This window comes from Pleurodeles waltl, chromosome 9 (genome assembly GCF_031143425.1).
Source record: "Pleurodeles waltl isolate 20211129_DDA chromosome 9, aPleWal1.hap1.20221129, whole genome shotgun sequence".
In the NCBI taxonomy this organism is placed as follows: domain Eukaryota; kingdom Metazoa; phylum Chordata; class Amphibia; order Caudata; family Salamandridae; genus Pleurodeles; species Pleurodeles waltl.
In genome coordinates, this window is record NC_090448.1 from 1,615,660 (window position 1) to 1,634,800 (window position 19,141).

The 19,141-nt window shown below is 52.1% G+C and overlaps 1 protein-coding gene across 1 annotated transcript in view; it reads right to left on the reverse strand.

Annotated features, from left to right (window-relative positions):
- Positions 1 to 19,141, reverse strand: part of LOC138258805 (zinc finger protein 567-like) — a 376,430-nt gene that overhangs the window by 93,452 nt on the left and 263,837 nt on the right. The window lies entirely within an intron of this gene.

Sequence of the window (19,141 nt, forward strand, 5' to 3'; positions counted from 1 at the left end):
ATGGTATGGACCTGCCCAGTCATGGTGACATACTGGGTGGCTGTTTTGCAGGAAATCTCCGAGGTCCTACAGGAAGACATAGAGAGGAAACCTCTGCCCCTTCTACTGGGGATCATGGGCGACACTGGGTTGAGGAGACCGGACCGAGTTTTCCTTGGGGTGGCGTGCCTGGTAGCCAAGAGGGATATAGTGGCGGGCTGAAAGGCTATAAGTGCCCCAACACTGACTAAATGGAGAAGAGGGGTAGACTGGTGTGCGCAGAATGAAAAACTTGTATATGAGGCCAGAGGCTGTCCAAACAAATATAATAAGATATGGGGGAAGTGGGAGGCTGCTGCAGGTCCTTAGATTAAACAAAGTATAGCCACCAATCATATTGTACTGTCTGGGAGTATGGGCTCGGCTGTTGTTAGATGCACGTTGGCATCCTGTTACATGTATGTACCATTGTATTTACCCTTTTCTTTTCTTTTTGCAAAATAAAAAAAAGTCTTTATCAACAAAAAAAAATTGTCACTACAGGCTAGTGACCATTTTCACCAATTCTAATTGGCACACTGGAACACCCTTATTATTCCCTAGTATATGGTACTTAGGTAGCCAGGGTATTGGAGTTCCAGGAGATCCCTATGGGCTGCAGAATTTCTTTTGCCACCCACAGGGAGCTCAGACAATTCTTACACAGGCCTGCCACTGCAGCCTGAGTGAAATAACGTCCACGTTATTTCACAGCCATTTTACACTGCACGTAAGTAACTTATAAGTCACCTATATGTCTAACCCTCACTTAGTGAAAGTTACGTGCAAAGTTACTAAGTGTGAGGGCACCCTGGCACTAGCCAAGGTGCCCCCACATTGTTCAGGGCAATTTCCCCAGGACTTTGTGAGTGCGGGGACACCATTACACGCGTGAACTACATATAGGTCAATACCTACGTGTAGCTTCACAATGGTAACTCCGAACATGGCCATGTAACATGTCTAAGATCATGGAAGTGTCCCCCCAATACCATTCTGGTATTGGGGGGACAATCTCATGCATCCTCAGGGCTCCAGCAAGGACCCCGGGTACTGCCAAACTAACTCTCTGGGGTTTTCTCTGCAGCTACCGCTGCTGCCAACCCTCAGACAGGTTTCTGCCCCCCTGGGGCCTGGACAGCCCAGTCCCAGGAAGGCAGAACAAAGGATTTCCTCTTAGAGAGGGTGTTACACCCTCTCCCTTTGGAAATAGGTGTTAAGGGCCTGAGAGGAGTACCCTCTCCTGGCCTCTGGAAATGCTTTGAAGGGTACAGATGCTGCCCTCCTTGCATAAACCAGTCTACACCTGTTCAGGGATCCCCCCAAACCTGCTCTGGTGCGAAACTGGACAAAGGAAAGGGGAGTGACCACTCCCCTGTCCATCACCACCCCAGGGGTGGTGCCCAGAGCTCCTCCAGTGTGTCCCAAACCTCTGCCATCTTGAATGCAGAGGTGTGAGGGCACAATGGAGACCTCTGAGGGGCCAGTGCCAGCAGGTGACGTCAGAGACCCCTCCTGATAGGTTCTTACCTGGTTAGGTAGCCAATCCTCCTCTGAGGGCTATTTAGGGTCTCTCCTGTGGGTTTCTCTTCAGATAACGAATGCAAGAGCTCACCAGAGTTCCTCTGCACTTCTCTCTTCGACTTCTGCCGAGGATCGACTGCTGACTGCTCCAGGATGCCTGCAAAACCGCAACAAAGTAGCAAGAAGACTACCAGAAACATTGTAGCGCCTCATCCTGCCAGCTTTCTTGACTGTTTCCTGGTGATGCATACTCTGAGGGCTGTCTGCCTTCACCCTGCACTGGAAGCCAAGGAGAAATCTCTTGTGGGTCGACAGAATCTTCCCCCTGCCAACTCAGGCACCAAATTTCTGCATCACCCGTCCTCTGGGTCCCCTCTCATCTTGACGAGCGTGGTCCCTGGAACACAGGAGCTGGATCCAAGTGACCCCGACAGTCCAAACACTTCTTCAAAACATTCCTTCGACCTGCGGAAGATCAATAAAATACTGACCCTGCTGTGTGTGACCTGAGAAAAGCCCTGTAGGAGGCTGGCCTGGCTTATAGTGGGTACCTTGGGTACTTACACCTTATACCAGGTCCAGTTATTCCTTATTAGTAGATTAGTAGTGTTCTAGCAGCTTAGGTTGATAGAGGTAGCTATAGCAGAGCAGCTTAGGGTGAACTAGGAGACATGCAAAGCTCATGCAATACCACTTATAGTCACACAGTACTTATACACAAGTAAAGACAATACTCAGTGCTACCAAAAATAAAGGTATTTATCTGGGTGACACGGTACCAGAAATATCTTAGAGACAATACTCCTTCTGGAGGTAAGCATTATACACAATATATACACTAGAAACCAAAATTAGACAATTAAACAGTCATAGAACAATGCAAACAGTAGGAAATCCTTTAGAATGCAATGGGAGAAAATAGGTCTAGGGGCAACACAAACCATATACTAAAAAAGTGGAATGTGAATCACAAATTCCCCCCTAGACAAGTGTAGTGTGTGCAGAATAGCTGGGAGAGTGAGAATACATTAAAGGTAAGTAAATTACCCCACCCCAGAGCACATAAAAGAAGGAGTAAAGTACTTCAAGTTTCCTTAGGACACACTACACGTAGTTTTGGGGATTTTTCAGCAGCCAACCAAGTCTGCAAAGAACAACTGCTGGACTATTGGACCTGAAGACCTGTAAAGGAAGGGGACCAAGTCCAGAAGTCGAAAGAAGTTCCAGGAAGGACAGGAGTCCCTGCCAACCCAGAAGAGGGTGCAAAAGAAGAGTCCCCGGTTAGTCGAAGTCTGCAGGAATGCACTCTAGGAAGATGCCAGCGGGTTCCTGCATGATGCAAAAGATGTCCCACGGCATGAAGATCATTGCAGATAAGATTTTGTATTGGAAGTCAACAACAAGCCTTGGCTACGATAAAAGTGCGTTTTGCATCACAATGGCGCTGGATGGCCCCAGGAGGGACCTGGGGGCCTCAACTCTGTGTGCGGAGGAAGAGGGATTCTCTCTGCACTTTAGAGAGCCTTCAGGATGCCAGCCAGCACCCCCAGGAGTTGCAGGATCCTGGTTCAAAAGAGGTGCAAAATGCAGTTGATGCAGCACAACAAAAGAAGGTCCCACGCCGCCGGAGAACAACTCAGGGAGTTGAGCATCGCAGGATGGAGTGCTGAGGACCTAGGCCAGGCTGTGCATGAAGGAATTTTGCAAAGAGTGCACAGAGACCTCAGGAGGCAAAGAAGACACAGTACACAGGTGTACTATCGTTCTTGGGGAAGGCAAGGTCTTACCTCCTCCAAATTGCGTCAGCAGAAGCTCAGGACAGTCTAGGTTGATGATGTCCACCCTCTGTGTCCTTAGGAGCATGCTCGTCATTGTGAGAGGAGTCCCAGAGTACGGTCGTCGTCTTGGAAGGTGCCTGCTTGGAGCAGGGGAGTGACTCCATCACTCCATGGGAGATTTCTTCGGTTCTTCTGGTGCAGGATGAAGACAGGGAGTCCCCAGAGTGTGCACACTGTGGAAACTGTTGCAGTTGCTGACTTGGAGCTGAGGTTGCTTGAGAAAAGTGTCTCTTGTAGACACTTTGTTGCAGTTACAGAGTTTCTTGGAGCAGGCTGCAGTTGATCCGAGGTCAGAAGAGTCTGAAGTTGTTGCAGAGGATTCCTGAAGGAAACTTGCAAGCAGAATCCTAAGAGAACCCACCGGAGAGACCCTAAATAGCCCTGAGAGGGGGATTGGCTACCTTATCAGGTATGGACCTATCAGGAGGGGTCTCTGACGTCACCTGCTGGCACTGGCCACTCAGATCCCTCCAAAGTGCCCCCACACCTTGCAAAGCAAGATGACTGAAGTCTGGGACACACTGGAGGAGCTCTGGCCAGCACCCCTGGGGTGGTGATAGACAGGGAAGTGGTCACTCCCCTTTCCTTTGTCCAGTTTCCCACCAGAGCAGGGGAGAAGGGGTCCCTAAACCGGTGTAGACTGGTTTATGCAAGGAGGGCACCATATGTGCCCTTCAAAGCATTTCAAGAGGCTGGGGGAGGCTACCCCTCCCCAGCCTTTAACACCTATTTTCAAAATGAGAGGGTGTAACACCCTGCTCTCAGAGGAAATACTTTGTTCTGCCTTCCTGGGACTGGGCTGCCCAGACCCCAGGAGGGCAGAACCCTGTCTGTGAGGTGGCAGCAGCTGTAGCTGCAGTGCAAGCCTCAGAAAGCTGGTTTGGCAGTACTGGGGGTCCATGGTGGAGCCCCCAGGATGCATGGAATTGGCTCTCCAATATCAGATTTGGAATGGGGGGACAATTCCATGATCTTAGAGATGTTACATGGCCATATTCGGAGTTACCATTGTGAAGCTACATATAGGTATTGACCTACATGTAGTGCACACGTGTAATGGCGTCCCCGCACTCACAAAGTCTGGGGAAATGGCCCTGAACTGTGTGGGGGCACCTTTGCTAGTGCAAGGGTGCCCTCACACTTAGTAACTTTGCACGTAACCTTCAGCAAGTGAAGGTTAGACATATAGGTGACTTATATGTTACTTAAGTGCAGAGAAAATGGCTGTGAAATAGTGTGTGCACTATTTCACGCAGGCTGTAATGGCAGTCCTGTGTAAGGGTTTGTCTGAGCTCCCTATGGGTGGCAAAAGAAATGCTGTAGCCCATATGGATCTCCTGGAACCCCAATGCCCTGAGTACCTAGGTACCATATACTAGGGACCTATAAGAGGGGTCCAGTATGCCAAGTGAAATTGGTAAATGTAGTCACTGGCCTACAGTGACAAATTTAAAAGCAGAGAGAGCATAAGCACTGAGGTTCTGGTTAGCAGAGCCTCAGTGACACATTTAGGCACTACACAGGCATACACATTAGGCCATAAATTATGATCACTGGGGTCCAGACCAGCAGGATCCCAGTGAGACAGGCAAAACACACTGACACACACTCACAAACAGGCCAAAAGTGGGGGGTAACCATGCTAGAAAGAAGCTACTTTCTCACATATACCCAATTAATTTACCTATAAGTCCCTAGTAAAGTGCACTAGATGTACCCAGGGCCTGTAAATCAAATGCTGCTAGTGGGCCTGCAGCACTGATTGCGCCACCCACATAAGTAGCCCCTTAACCACGCCTCAGGCCTGCCATTGTAAGGTCTGTGGGTGCAGTTCCACTGTCACTTCGACTTGGCATTTAAAACTACTTGCCAAGCCAAAAACTCCCCTTTTATTACATATAATTAACTCCTAAGGTAGGCCCTAGGTAGCACATAGGGCAGAGTGCTATGTAACTAAAAGGCAGGACAATAACTTGCAAGTTTTAAATGTCTTGATAGTGAAAAACACCCAAAGTCGTTTTTCACTATTGTGAAGCCTGTTTCCCTCATAGGCCAGCAGATCTCCTGGCATTCAAGACTGGGTTGAAAGGGGAACTGGTAGACTTCAAAACCACTCTTTGAAGTTTCCCCCACTTCAAAGGCACATTTGGGTATATATATATATATATATATATAATTCTTCAACAGATGGACAGTTAGCCATCTGACGGCTGCACCGATCCCGTCAGTGAATTTTTTATGGTAAAGTAAACTCGCATCCAACAGGCTCGAATTCAGTTGATAATTTTATTTCTTAATACAGGTGACACAGCGTCCTGAAATGCGATGTCAACGCGTTTCGGCAAAACGCCTTCTACTGGACAGCTGTGGCTACAAAGCCAACATCTTTTAAGTGCAAATTAACAGTCCTTCATTTATTTCCATAACACCACAGTGTGAACTAAAGCGGCGGCCATCTTAAGACATGTTTAAATATAGAATTATGTTTAAATTTCACAATTAATAAATTAATCACCTATAATCGTTAAACTACTTCAAATAATTTACATAGTTTGCATAACTGAGGCATAGATACCTTATAGATAAGACATGATAAAACTCCAATAAACAATACATAATTTTAATTCAATCCAATGTCACTCTTTAGTTATCCTATTCAATACATAAATAAATAAATAGAAAATAACACATGTAGTATATCGACAGTTCATCACTTTCATCTCTAATCTATTACTAGCGACAATAACTTACGTTGTATTTATATTGCAATCTAATCTATGTTGTCAAAACGACATCATGTTGGTAATGGGTTTTCATATCTAAGAGACATTCGATCAATTATAGTCTACAACCTCATTTTGAGTTATTTGCTTAACAGTTGATATCCAATTTCTTTACTATTTTTATGTTTGGTATGTATGTGGCCAATTAGTGCCATAGTTCAAAAGACATCCTGAATTATGACTTAGTACCTAGATATTTATCTAGTGTCCACATCTTCTAAAGTGATTCTTCTTCGTTTTTGTCTGTATATTAATTAACCCTAAAAGTACATGTTATTGGTCTATAATTAGACAAGGCCTGAGCTTAAAATGTAAAGTGCTAAGTGCTGAGTAATACAATAATTAAGTGTGCAAAACATGCATATAAAGTGCAGCTAAATATTAAAAACAATACTAAAAGGACTATATTAATAGCTTTTTGCTTCACATCCTATATCCTATAGATATATGTATAACTTCAATATTCTGCATGTCTCAAAATAGAAGGACGATAAGATCTTAAAACCAAATTGCAAATACAGACCTATAAGAACATAACAGACAGCCATTTTTCAAAATAATTTCTAGACCTACAGTTGGAAATGGAGGTAAATTTAAAAATAAATAAATACCCCTCTAAATTGTTTTTATTTATTTGATCATAGTAATGTTGTCATCTCCCTCCTTAGACATCATTATGGTTCGGAAACGATATAGTATACACCATTCTATTTATGGAGTTGAATAGCCATTCAACATATCTTTCTATATTAAATCGGCACACTACACAGAGTTAGCACAGTTCAAAAAGTTAAAATTTCATCTAAGATGGACATGAAGCTCAGCGTCAAGATTGTGCCCCCATGGAGACTCAGAACCTAAAAGTAAAGTAATTTTCGATTCCAATTGTCTGAGCTCTAATACTTTGTTGCCTGCTCTAGGGTTGTTTTTAATAGATTTAATACCATAAAAAGATAGTGTACTATAATTTCCTTTATGTATGTCCCAAAAAATCCAAAGGATAGGTCCTGTCCTGATTTTTTATGGCTCTAAAGTGTTGTAAAAATCTGACTTTTAGCTTGTGAATGGTGCTCCCAATATATTTCTTGTGACATCCACATTCAATAACATAGATCACAAATTCCGTATCGCAAGTGATTCGATCTTTAATTTCACACTGGCGACCATCAAAGGTTTGATACTTTTGCATATTCTGGGCATAATTGCAAGCCTTGCAACGGCCACATTTCCAAAATCCCAAACTTTTTTGGCTCAGCCAGGATGTATTGGCTTTCATCGAGAAATAGCTTCTGGTTAGATAGTCTCCCAATGAGCGTGCTTTACAAAAAGTTATGGATGGGTGTGCACCTATGTTATCTCTGATGATTGAATCATTCTGTAAAACATGCCAATTTTTTTGAAGTATAGTTCTTAATGACTCATGTTGTTGATTATATTGGAAGAATATTCTAGGTGGTGATTGTATGGGCTCACTACTTGTTAGTCTATTATTGAAAAGTAAATCATCTCTATTTTTACCTTTAACCCTATGGTGTGCATCCATCAAGATTTTACGAGGATAACCTCTGCTTAAGAATCTTTCCACCATTGCTCTAGCTTCAAATTCATATTTGTTTTCATCCGAACATATCCTACAAGCCCGCAATAGCTGACTGTAGGGTATGCTCCATTTCAATGCCATAGGATGGCCACTATTGGCGTGTAATAAGGAGTTGCAGGCCGTGGGCTTGCGATATATGGTGGTCTGTAGATGATCGTTCTCTACTTTCAATAGAACATCTAAAAATGCAATAGTGTCTCTACTGTAAATGGCATCCAAATAAATGTTAAATTGATTGTTGTTCAATACATTAATGTATTCCAACAATAGTTGTTCCGTGCCATCCCAGATAATGAACAGATCATCGATATAACGTACCCACAGTACCATTTTATCCATGTAGATGTTATTATTCTCAGACCAGGCCACCTCCTTTTCCCACCAGCCCATATATAAATTGGCATATGTGGGAGCAAAGGATGCCCTCATAGCTGTCCCTTGTTTTTGTAAAAAACATTCATTATCAAAAAGGAACAGATTATGGGTTAAGCAGAATTGTAGCATAGATAGGAGCATATTGGTGTGTTCAAGAAATTCTATGGGTCGTGTTTGCAAGAAATATCTACAAGCCTGTAACCCACAGTGATGTTTAATAGAGGTGTACAAAGATGCCACATCCATAGTGACCAATAAGTAATCTTTATGCCATGGGATGTTATGTATTTTGGCTAAAAAATCATTAGTGTCACATAGATATGAGGGTAGTTCAGTGACAAACGTACATAAAAACAGATCTAAATATCGCGAGGTATTTTCAAGTAGCGACTGATTCATGCTAACTATTGGTCTGCCTGGAGGATGTGTCTTATTCTTATGAATTTTGGGCAGAAAGTAAATGCATGGAATTTTCGGATGATCAATTTTTAAGTAAGTGAGCTCATCATAGTCCATCAATTGTTTAGTATACCACTCATTAAGCATCTCATGATATGTCGCCTGATACTGAGTTACAGGATTAATCGATACTTTTTCATAATGATCTGTGTTCATCAATTGTCGAAATGCTTCTTTAGTGTAGTCAATTGTGTCCATTATGACAATGTTACCACCCTTATCAGAGGGTTTGATGACAATTGTAGAGTTGGATCCCAGCGTATTTAGGTCTTTCCAATCTTGTTGGGTAAAGTTGGATCTGCTCGTCATTCTCGTTGTCTTGGGTAAACCTTTTCTGCAAAACTTGTCAATATCGTTAATTACCAATTTGTGAAATATATCTATCAAATTACCACTAGGTAACGGAGGATTGAATCTACTTGGCAATTTTAGATGGCTATTGTCATAAAGATTGGTTTTGAATCCCATCTCATTAAGTGTGGTAGTACTGTAGTTTACATCATCATGTGAAGAACATCCAACTTCATTACTGTCATTGGCTAGCTCGTTAATGGCTATCAATTGTGGGCTGTCAACAATACTGAATCCAGAAGCCATAGCCCTCATATCGATATTCTCTGCCATTCGATTGATGTCTTTGTTGGAAAAATGTTTGATTAGACGTAATTTACGAACATATTTGTAAAGTTCAATTTGAGTGTTGACATAATCCCACTGAATATTTGGGCAAAAACTTAATCCTAAATCAAGTATGCGTAATTGATTGTCAATGAAGGTGCTGCTGGAGATATTTACAACAGTACTCAAATGATTAAGGGGGTCATTCTGACCTCGGCGGTAAAAGGCGCCTACCGCCGGTCAGAAATCCTCCATAATCCCGCCGCGGTCGCGGAAACCCGCCACGGTCATTCTGACCCGCAGAAGGCAAACCTCCGAAAATCCGACCGCCACAACAGACCGCCAGACCAGCGGTCGGCGGAAAGGTGGAGGTGACAAAACCTCCACCGTCACGCCAACAGAAATACGCCCATGCCATTACGACCCACGAATCCACGCGGCGGTCATTCAAACGCGGTATTCCATTGGCGGGACACACCGCCGCGGTCAGAATACACACAAACGAACAAAACTCAGCCACATTGGACGATTTGAATCCCACACACCTGATACACATACACACACCACTCCCACACACACAATACAATATAAAACACACACCCACATCACCCACAAACCCCTACGCTAAAAAATTCGTAAAGAAGGCAAGAGCGAGACACCAGCATCCAAAAAATAACAGCCACAGCCACTCAACACCATCACCCACACACTATCCACACACAAAACAACACACACCACCACACTCAACTCACTTAAATACACATACTCCACCCCACACATCATACACACCACCCCATGGCACCCCAAAGACAACCCCGCTTCACAGACGAAGAACTCAGGGTTATGGTGGAGGAAATCGTTCGGGTAGAGCCCCAGCTGTTCGGCACACAGATACAATACACCAGCATTGCCCGGAGGACGGAGCTATGGCAGAGGATTGTCGACAGGGTGAACGCAGTGGGACAGCACCCCAGAAATCGGGAAGACATCAGGAAGCGATGGAACGACCTACGGGGGAAGGTGCGTTCCATGGTATCCAGGCACAACATCGCCGTGCAGAAGACTGGCGGAGGACCCCCACCTCAACCCCCACAATTCACATCATGGGAGGAGGAAGTCTTGAACATCCTGCATCCTGACGGCCTCGCAGGAGTCGGCGGAGGAATGGAAACTGGTAAGTTGAAGCTTCAATACTGCTTCCCCCCCACCTGCATGCCAAATCAGACCCCAACCCTCACCCCCATCCTCGAACCCCACCCTCACCCCCACCCCCATCCTCAACCCCCACCCTCACCCCCACCACCATCCTCACCCCCACCACCATCCTCACCCCCACCCCCAGCACACCTATTCCCCGCCAATGTCTCACCATCACAACCCACACATCCCAAAACCTAGGCCTGCATGCGTCCACTAAGCATGGACACCCATCACCAAAGCATGCCCAATGCATATACACATCCCCCCCACAAGCCACCCTCACCAAAGCCCCCACACACGAATGCCAGCACTTGGGGACACGAGAACCCACAGATACACCCATATGCCACTCATTGAAACTATAACCATACCTCTATACCCCTGCAGGACCCGACCGTCAACACACCGCGGCGGAGGGGCCAGAATTCTCCACACCCCCCACCCAAGAGGCCGTCAGCGATGACAGCAGCTCTGTCGACCTGGACACCGATGACCAGCCCGGACCATCGGGGACCTCTGGACAGTCGGTTCCCCTCACACAGGCCCAGGCCACTACAGACCCTAACCCCTCTGGGAACACCAGCACAGCTCCCACCCAGCGGGCCCATGCCTCTGTCTCCAGGGCGCGTCAATCTGTGGTGTGTCTACTACTACAGGGCACCCAGGATAACCCACCACCCCAACAACAACAGGGACCTGGGGGCAGTGGTAGTGGGCACACCGGCCAGGGGGCAGAGGCCCAGGGAAACAGGGGAACTCGGAGGGCAGCTGTGCGACAGGGGGGGGAGGAGAGGCCCAGGGAACCCACTCTCCACGAGGTCCTCACCACCATCATGGGAGCATACAACCGCTCCCAGGAGACGATGGCGACGGTACTGGCCCGGTTCCAGGAGATCCAGGCACTGCAGGAGGAACACTATCGGGGGTACAGGGAGGACATCAGAGCCATCAACACCACCCTGGTTACCATGGTAGGGCTGCTGCAGGACCTCGTAAACACCAGGGCGGACACTGAACAACACCCAAGGGCCCCTGCCACTAGCCTGGACCAAGAACAGCCAACCACCTCCGCCGGCGCTAGTGGACAGGAGGCCCCCGCACAGCAGCAGCCCACCAGACCCCCACCTCCTGCAGGAGAAGAACCACCCCGCAAGAGGGCCCTGAGATCTCGCAAGAAGACAGAGTAGGATGTCAAGACCCCCGCCAGCAATGGATACCACCTGATGTCATCCCACTGTCCCACATTGTCACCCTGTCCATCCTTGAACTGCCCATGCTCCATCTCTCCACAGGCCTCTGGACAATGCACCTGTGTGACTGTTACTCTGGACTCTGCCATGGACATTCCTTCACCATAGCCCCCACCCACTTGAAACCACCCATCCCATTTTGAGCACTTCAATAAACACCTATTTTGCACCAAAATATCTGGAGTCTGGCTGTGATTTCAATAGATTGTAATTGACATGACAGTGCAAATATGTCCTTGTACATGGTGAAGTCAACAAACAGCTGTCACAAAGCTGTAGTCCATGGGGAAACGAAGCACAGGACTCGTAGTGGGGACCCCAGATCTGAAATAGGGAGGGAAAAGCCAAAACTCAGTCATCATACACTGGGGCAAATAGACAGGCAGCAGAGATGCTGGAGAGTAGTTAACATTTACTAAATTATCTTTGAAATGTTACCTGTGTCCTATTGGAAGTACTGTTCAATGATTCTGTCCCTGTTGTCTGTTTCAGCCCCGTCGTCTTCCTCCTCGTCACTCTCCTCAGGTTCCACCGCTGCCACAACACCACCGTCTCGACCATCCTCCTGCAGGAAAGGCACCTGGCGGCGCAAAGCCAGGTTGTGAAGCATGCAGCAGGCCACGATGATGTGACACACCTTCTTAGGTGAGTACATTAGGGATCCACCTGTCATATGCAGGCACCTAAACCTGGCCTTTAGGAGGCCAAAGGTGCGTTCGATCACCCTCCTAGTACGCCCATGGGCCTCATTGTACCGTTCCTCTGCCCTGGTCCGGGGATTCCTTACTGGGGTCAGTAGCCACGACAGGTTGGGGTACCCAGAGTCCCCCACTAGCCATACACGGTGTCTCTGTAGCTGTTCCATCACGTAAGGGATGCTGCTATTCCTTAGGATGTAGGCGTCATGCACTGACCCTGGGAATTTGGCATTTACATGCGAGATGTACTGGTCAGCCAAACACACCACCTGGATGTTCATTGAATGGTAATTTTTTCTGTTCCTGTACACCTGCTCCCTGTCTCTTGGGGGAACCAAAGCCACATGGGTCCCATCAATGGCACCAATTACGTTGGGAATATGTCCAAGGGTGTAGAAATCACCCTTCACTGTAGCCAATTCGCCCACCTCAGGGAAAATGATGTAGCTCCTCACGGATTTCATCAGGGCAGACAACACTCTGGATAACACCTTCGAAAACATGGGCTGAGACATCCCAGAAGCAATTCCCACGGTTGTCTGAAATGACCCACTTGCCAAGAAATGGAGTACTGACATGACCTGCACCAGAGGGGGAATCCCTGTGGGTTGGCGGATGGGGGACATCAGGTCGGGCTCCAGCTGGGCACACAGTTCATGGATAGTGGCACGGTTAAGACGGTAGGTCAGGATAATGTGGCGTTCTTCCATTGTCGACAGGTCCACCAGCGGTCGGTACACGGGAGGATTCATCCGTCTCCTCGCCCAACCCAGCGGACGGTGCCTAGGAAGGACAACATGGAGCACACAGTCAAGCAACCCACAGGTACGTACTCACAGCTAGCACAGTATACGATTCTCTATGCAGTGAATGGCGTGTCTGAGTGGCTATGCAAGGCCTAGGCCTGTGTGACGCAGTTGAAATTGAGCCATGTGGGCCCTGGAAATGGCGGCTGCCTGACCTGTGAAGTGTGACAATGGGATGTGAGGTCAATGCGCTGGCGTGGCACACCGCGGCGGGCGAAGACCGCGGCGCAAAGCCGCATTGGTTAAAATTGAAGCCTATGGGTTTCAGGAGCCAATGGCGAAGGGCGCCGGCGGTGGCGGGACGCACCGCCGCGGTACGCACCGCCGCGGACGTGACCGCCATTTTCTATCTACTTATCCACTTGCGACTTGAACTTTCACAGGAGAGGACCTATACTGCAAGTGTTGCTGTGACCTCGGTCTGGAAGGGACAATGGCTGCTGCACCTGGGGAAAGGGCCCCTGCCTTCACTGGAGAGGAGTTGGAGAAACTCGTGGATGGGGTCCTCCCCCAGTATGCGCTACTCTACGGTCCTCCAGACCAACAAGTGAGTTTAATTCAATCTGGATTTGGGGCCACTGGCTGGCTTGGGGGCCTGGCGGGGGGCCTGGCGGGGATGGGGGGCATGTTGGGCCTGGCGGGGGGCATGGCGGGGATGGGGGGCATGTTGGGCCTGGCGGGGGCATGGCGGGGGGCCTGGCGGGGATGGGGGGCATGTTGGGCCTGGCGGGGGGCATGGCGGGGATGGGGGGCATGTTGGGCCTGGCGGGGGGCATGGCGGGGGGCCTGGCGGGGATGGGGGGCATGTTGGGCCTGGCGGGGGGCATGGCGGGGGGCCTTGCGGGGATGGGGGGCATGTTGGGCCTGGCGGGGGGCATGGCGGGGGGCCTTGCGGGGATGGGGGGCATGTTGGGCCTGGCGGGGGGCATGGCGGGGATGGGGGGCATGTTGGGCCTGGCGGGGGGCATGGCGGGGGGCCTGGCGGGGATGGGGGGCATGTTGGGCCTGGCGGGGGGCATGGCGGGGGGCCTTGCGGGGATGGGGGGCATGTTGGGCCTGGCGGGGGGCATGGCGGGGATGGGGGGCATGTTGGGCCTGGCGGGGGGCATGGCGGGGGGCCTGGCGGGGATGGGGGGCATGTTGGGCCTGGCGGGGGGCCTTGCGGGGATGGGGGGCATGTTGGGCCTGGCGGGGGGCCTGGCGGGGATGGGGGGCATGTTGGGCCTGGCGGGGGGCATGGCGGGGGGCCTGGCGGGGATGGGGGGCATGTTGGGCCTGGCGGGGGTCCTGGCGGGGGGCCTGGCGGGGATGGGGGGCATGTTGGGCCTAGCGGGGGTCCTGGCGGGGGGCCTGGCGGGGATGGGGGGCATGTTGGGCCTGGCGGGGGTCCTGGCGGGGGGCCTGGCGGGGATGGGGGGCATGTTGGGCCTGGCGGGGGGCATGGCGGGGGGCCTGGCGGGGATGGGGGGCGTTGGGCCACTGGAAAGGAAAATGCTGACAAACTTGAACGTGGTATTTCTCCCTCCCTGTACGTGTCACATAGGTCCGCGCCCATGAGAAGATCGGGATTTGGCGTGCCATCGCCAAGGAAGTCCGGACCCTGGGGGTCCACCATCGACGGGGCACCCACTGCCGCAAGAGGTGGGAGGACATCCGCCGCGGGACCAAGAAGACCGCCGAGTCTCTGCTGGGGATGGCCTCCCAACGTAGGCGGGGTGCCTGCCGTCAACTGAGCCCCCTGATGTTCCGGATCCTGGCGGTGGCCTACCCTGAATTGGATGGGCGCGTGAGGGCAGCACAGCAGACACAAGGGGGTGAGTACAAGCATTATCTACTCTGTTGTCGCGCAGTGGAGGTGTCTGGTTGGGGGAGGAGGGCTGGGGGTCCCCCTAGGCCAGGGCGATATCTGTAGGCTGGGCACCCCCGTAAGCCCCTGTGTCCCCAGCCACCACCCTCAGTAGTTTGTCAGTACAGCCATCCCTGGGCCGTGTCATCCATGGGTGCAGTTGTCAACTCTAGGCGTGTAGGGCATGTTCCACGGAATGCGTAGCGGACCCCAAGTGCGCAACTTAGTGCAGGGGGCATCTGTGTCTGTCATGTCCGCTAACTGTACCGGAGATCCATGTACTCAATATCCCTTTATTTCTCTCTCCCCCCCCCTTTTTGTTTGTCTTTCTGTGCTTGTGTGCATCAGCATCATCAGGCGGAGGAGAAGTGGCATCGGGGCAGGAGGGAGCTGCATCTCACATGGCCCAGGAGGGCCATGCCACAGAGTCAGACTGGACCAGTGAGACGGAGGGCGAGGGGAGCTCCACGACGGGGACGACTGGACCCTGCAGCGACACGGACTCGGAAGGGGGCTCCCTTGCGGGGGTGGCACCATCCGTGCCCCCCGCCATTACAGGTACAGCCGCCACCCAGCGCACCATCTCCGCCCTCCCAGCAGCCCCTCAGCGTTCGCCCCGTGCCCGCTCTGCCAGGAAGCCGGGCATCTCCTTCGCCCCAGGCACCTCAGGCCCTGCCCCTGTTACCCCCGCTGCCCTCAGTGAGGAGGTCATTGACCTCCTCCGAACGCTCATTGTTGGGCAGACTACCCTTTTGAATGCCATCCAGGGGGTGGAGAGGGAGGTTCATCGCAGCAATGCGTACCTGGAGGGCATTCATTCGGGTCAGGCTGCCCATCAGCGATCGTTCCAGGCTCTGGCCTCAGCACTGACGGCAGCCATTGTCCCTGTCTCCTGCCTGCCTCTACTAACTCCCTCCTCCCAGTCTCCTGTTCCTCTGCCTGTCCCACCCACACCATCAGACCAGCCTGCACACACCTCAACACCCAAGAGAAGCTCATCCAAACATAAGCACCACAGATCACGCAGACATTCACACACGCAACATTCCGATGCAGACATGCCAACAGTCACTACCACCTCTGTGACCCCCACCTCCTCGTCTCCCTCCTCCCTCCCTGTGACGTCTACACTCACACCTCCATTCACCTCACCATCAGCCAGTGTTTCCATCACCAGCACACCCTCCACTCCAGTCCGCACACGTGCAGTCACCACCCCCACTGCCATTTACACGTCCCCTGTGTCCTCTCCCACTGTGTCTGTCACCCCCTCTTCCACACCACACAAACGCAGCCACCCACCCACCCAACAGCCATCCACCTCACGACAGCCTATCCCTCCTGCACCTGCACCCAAAGACAGCAAACGTGACTCAACTACAACCACATCCTCTCCCTCCACTCCCATTCCCACTGTACCTACCACTCTCCATTGTCCCAAGAAGCTCTTCCTCGCCACTACTAACTTCTTTCCTGACCCTGAGCCCCCCCCTCCTTCTCGTCGGGGTAAGAAGAGCACCTCAGCCACCACCAGCCCTGCAGCCCCCTTGACAAGGGTGCAGGGGTATTGGAGCCCGCCAGCCCGCATGTCTGGATCTTCGCCCAGCAGCAAGGGGACAGCCAGCCCACCCCCTGGGAAGAGGAGCAGAAGGCGGAAGGGGCGCCGCAGGAGCCCGCCTTCTACATCCCCCCCGGACACCACCCAGAGACAGTCACCAGCCACAGCTCCAAAGGGAGGAAAGGGCCACAGGCCCACGACTAAGGAGGGCAAGGGCAGCAAGTCGGAGAGGTCAGGCAGCAGGCCTGCTGCCCAGGAGGAGCCCACAACCCCCATAGCCGCTGCCCCGGGAGGAACCGGCACAGCTGCCCCGGGAGAGCCCACCACCCCCATAGCCGCTGCCCAGGGAGGACCCAGCCCAGCTGGCCAGGAGGGCCCCACCACCCACAGCCCAGGTGGGCAGTGAAGGAGCACCATCCCCGCTGCCCAGGAGGGCACCACCAGGCAATTAGCAGTTGGCCATAGACCGGCCGCCGTCTCAAGAACCGCTGAACTGGGCCCTTCAAGGCAAGGAGCGCTGAACTGGGCCCCGCCGTCTCAAGAACCGCTGAACTGGGCCCTTCAAGGCAAGGAGCGCTGAACTGGGCCCCGCCGTCTCAAGCACCGCTCCGCTGGGCCCCGCCGTCTCAAGAACCGCTCCGCTGGGCCCCGCCGTCTCACGCACCGCTCCGCTGGGCCCCGCCGTCTCAAGAACCGCTGAACTGGGCCCTTCAGGGCAAGGACCGCTGAACTGGGCCCCGCCGTCTCAAGCACCGCTGAACTGGGCCCTTCAAGGCAAGGAGCGCTGAACTGGGCCCCGCCGTCTCAAGCACCGCTGAACTGGGCCCTTCAAGGCAAGGACCGCTGAACTGGGCCCCGCCGTCTCAAGCACCGCTCCGCTGGGCCCCGCCGTCTCAAGAACCGCTGAACTGGGCCCTTCAGGGCAAGGATCGCTGAACTGGGCCCCGCCGTCTCAAGCACCGCTGAACTGGGCCCTTCAAGGCAAGGACCGCTGAACTGGGCCCCGCCGTCTCAAGCACCGCTGAACTGGGCCCTTCAAGGCAAGGACCGCTGAACTGGGCCCCGCCGTCTCAAGCACCGCTCCGCTGGGCCCCGCCGTCTCAAGAACCGCTCCGCTGGGCCCCGCCGTCTCACGCACCGCTCCGCTGGGCCCCGCCGTCTCAAGAACCGCTGAACTGGGCCCTTCAGGGCAAGGACCGCTGAACTGGGCCCCGCCGTCTCAAGCACCGCTGAACTGGGCCCTTCAAGGCAAGGAGCGCTGAACTGGGCCCCGCCGTCTCAAGCACCGCTGAACTGGGCCCTTCAAGGCAAGGACCGCTGAACTGGGCCCCGCCGTCTCAAGCACCGCTCCGCTGGGCCCCGCCGTCTCAAGAACCGCTCCGCTGGGCCCCGCCGTCTCACGCACCGCTCCGCTGGGCCCCGCCGTCTCAAGCACCGCTGAACTGGGCCCTTCAAGGCAAGGACCGCTGGCCCTTTGGCAGACGTGGCAGGGCAGGATCTATCTCGGGCAGGGCTGCAGGATGTCCTCTGGCCAACTTGCCTCCTCCAGTGGCAGTGGGGTCTGTTATGGACTGTGGCTTTGCTCTCCCCAGGATGGCCCAGTGGGCAGGCCACCCACTGTATGGACTGTATGGACTGTGGCTTTGCTCTCCCCAGGATGGCCCAGTGGGCAGGCCACCCACTGTATGGACTGTATGGACTGTGGCTTTGCTCTCCCCAGGATGGCCCAGTGGGCAGGCCACCCACTGTATGGACTGTACGGACTGTGGCTTTGCTCTCCCCAGGATGGGCCAGTGGTCATGGAGTCCCCTCGTGGATCTGGCGTCGTGTACTCAAGTGGCTGAGGTGCCCCCCCTTCCCTTCCCCCTGAGGTGCCTGTCCTATTTTCTTTCTGATGCCCCTGCAGTGTTCTCTCCGTGGAGTTCTTGTCGTGGGACTGGGCCTTGCCCCTTTGCACAGGACCCCTGTGATCCACGGACAGTGGTTGGACTACATTTAGTAGCTGTATATATTTTGTACATAGTTTATTTATTTATTGGGATTACTGGTGTCCATATTTCAATATATCTGCCCGTTTATGATCTCTTCTTTTGGTCTTTGCATTATTTCGGAGGGGGGTGGTTTGTGGGTTGTGACAGTGATCTGTGGGAATGCATTGATGTGTGTGTTGTAGTGGGTGTGGGTGGGTGGGTGTGTGCCGGTAATCTTTTCCCTCCCCTGTGTCGTAGGTGCAGTACTCACCGATGTCTTCTGCGCCGCCGGGCGTGCTCCTGGTATATGAGCAGGAATAGGAGTGCGGGGATGACCTGCAACTCTGGTTCCATACTGCCGGAATCTCGCGTGCGTAGAGGTGAGCGTTTTCCCGTTCGTAGTCTGTTTCCGCCGTGTTCTTATCGGCGGTGCTCCCGCCCCGGAAAAGGTGGCAGATTGGTGGGTCGTAATAGGGTGGGCGGTACATTGTCTGCCGCCTGGCTGTTGGCGGGAACCGCCGCGCTGTTTGTTTGTACCGCTGTGGCGGGCGGAGTGTTAAGTTGGCGGGCTGTGTTGGCGGTTCCCGCCAGGGTCAGA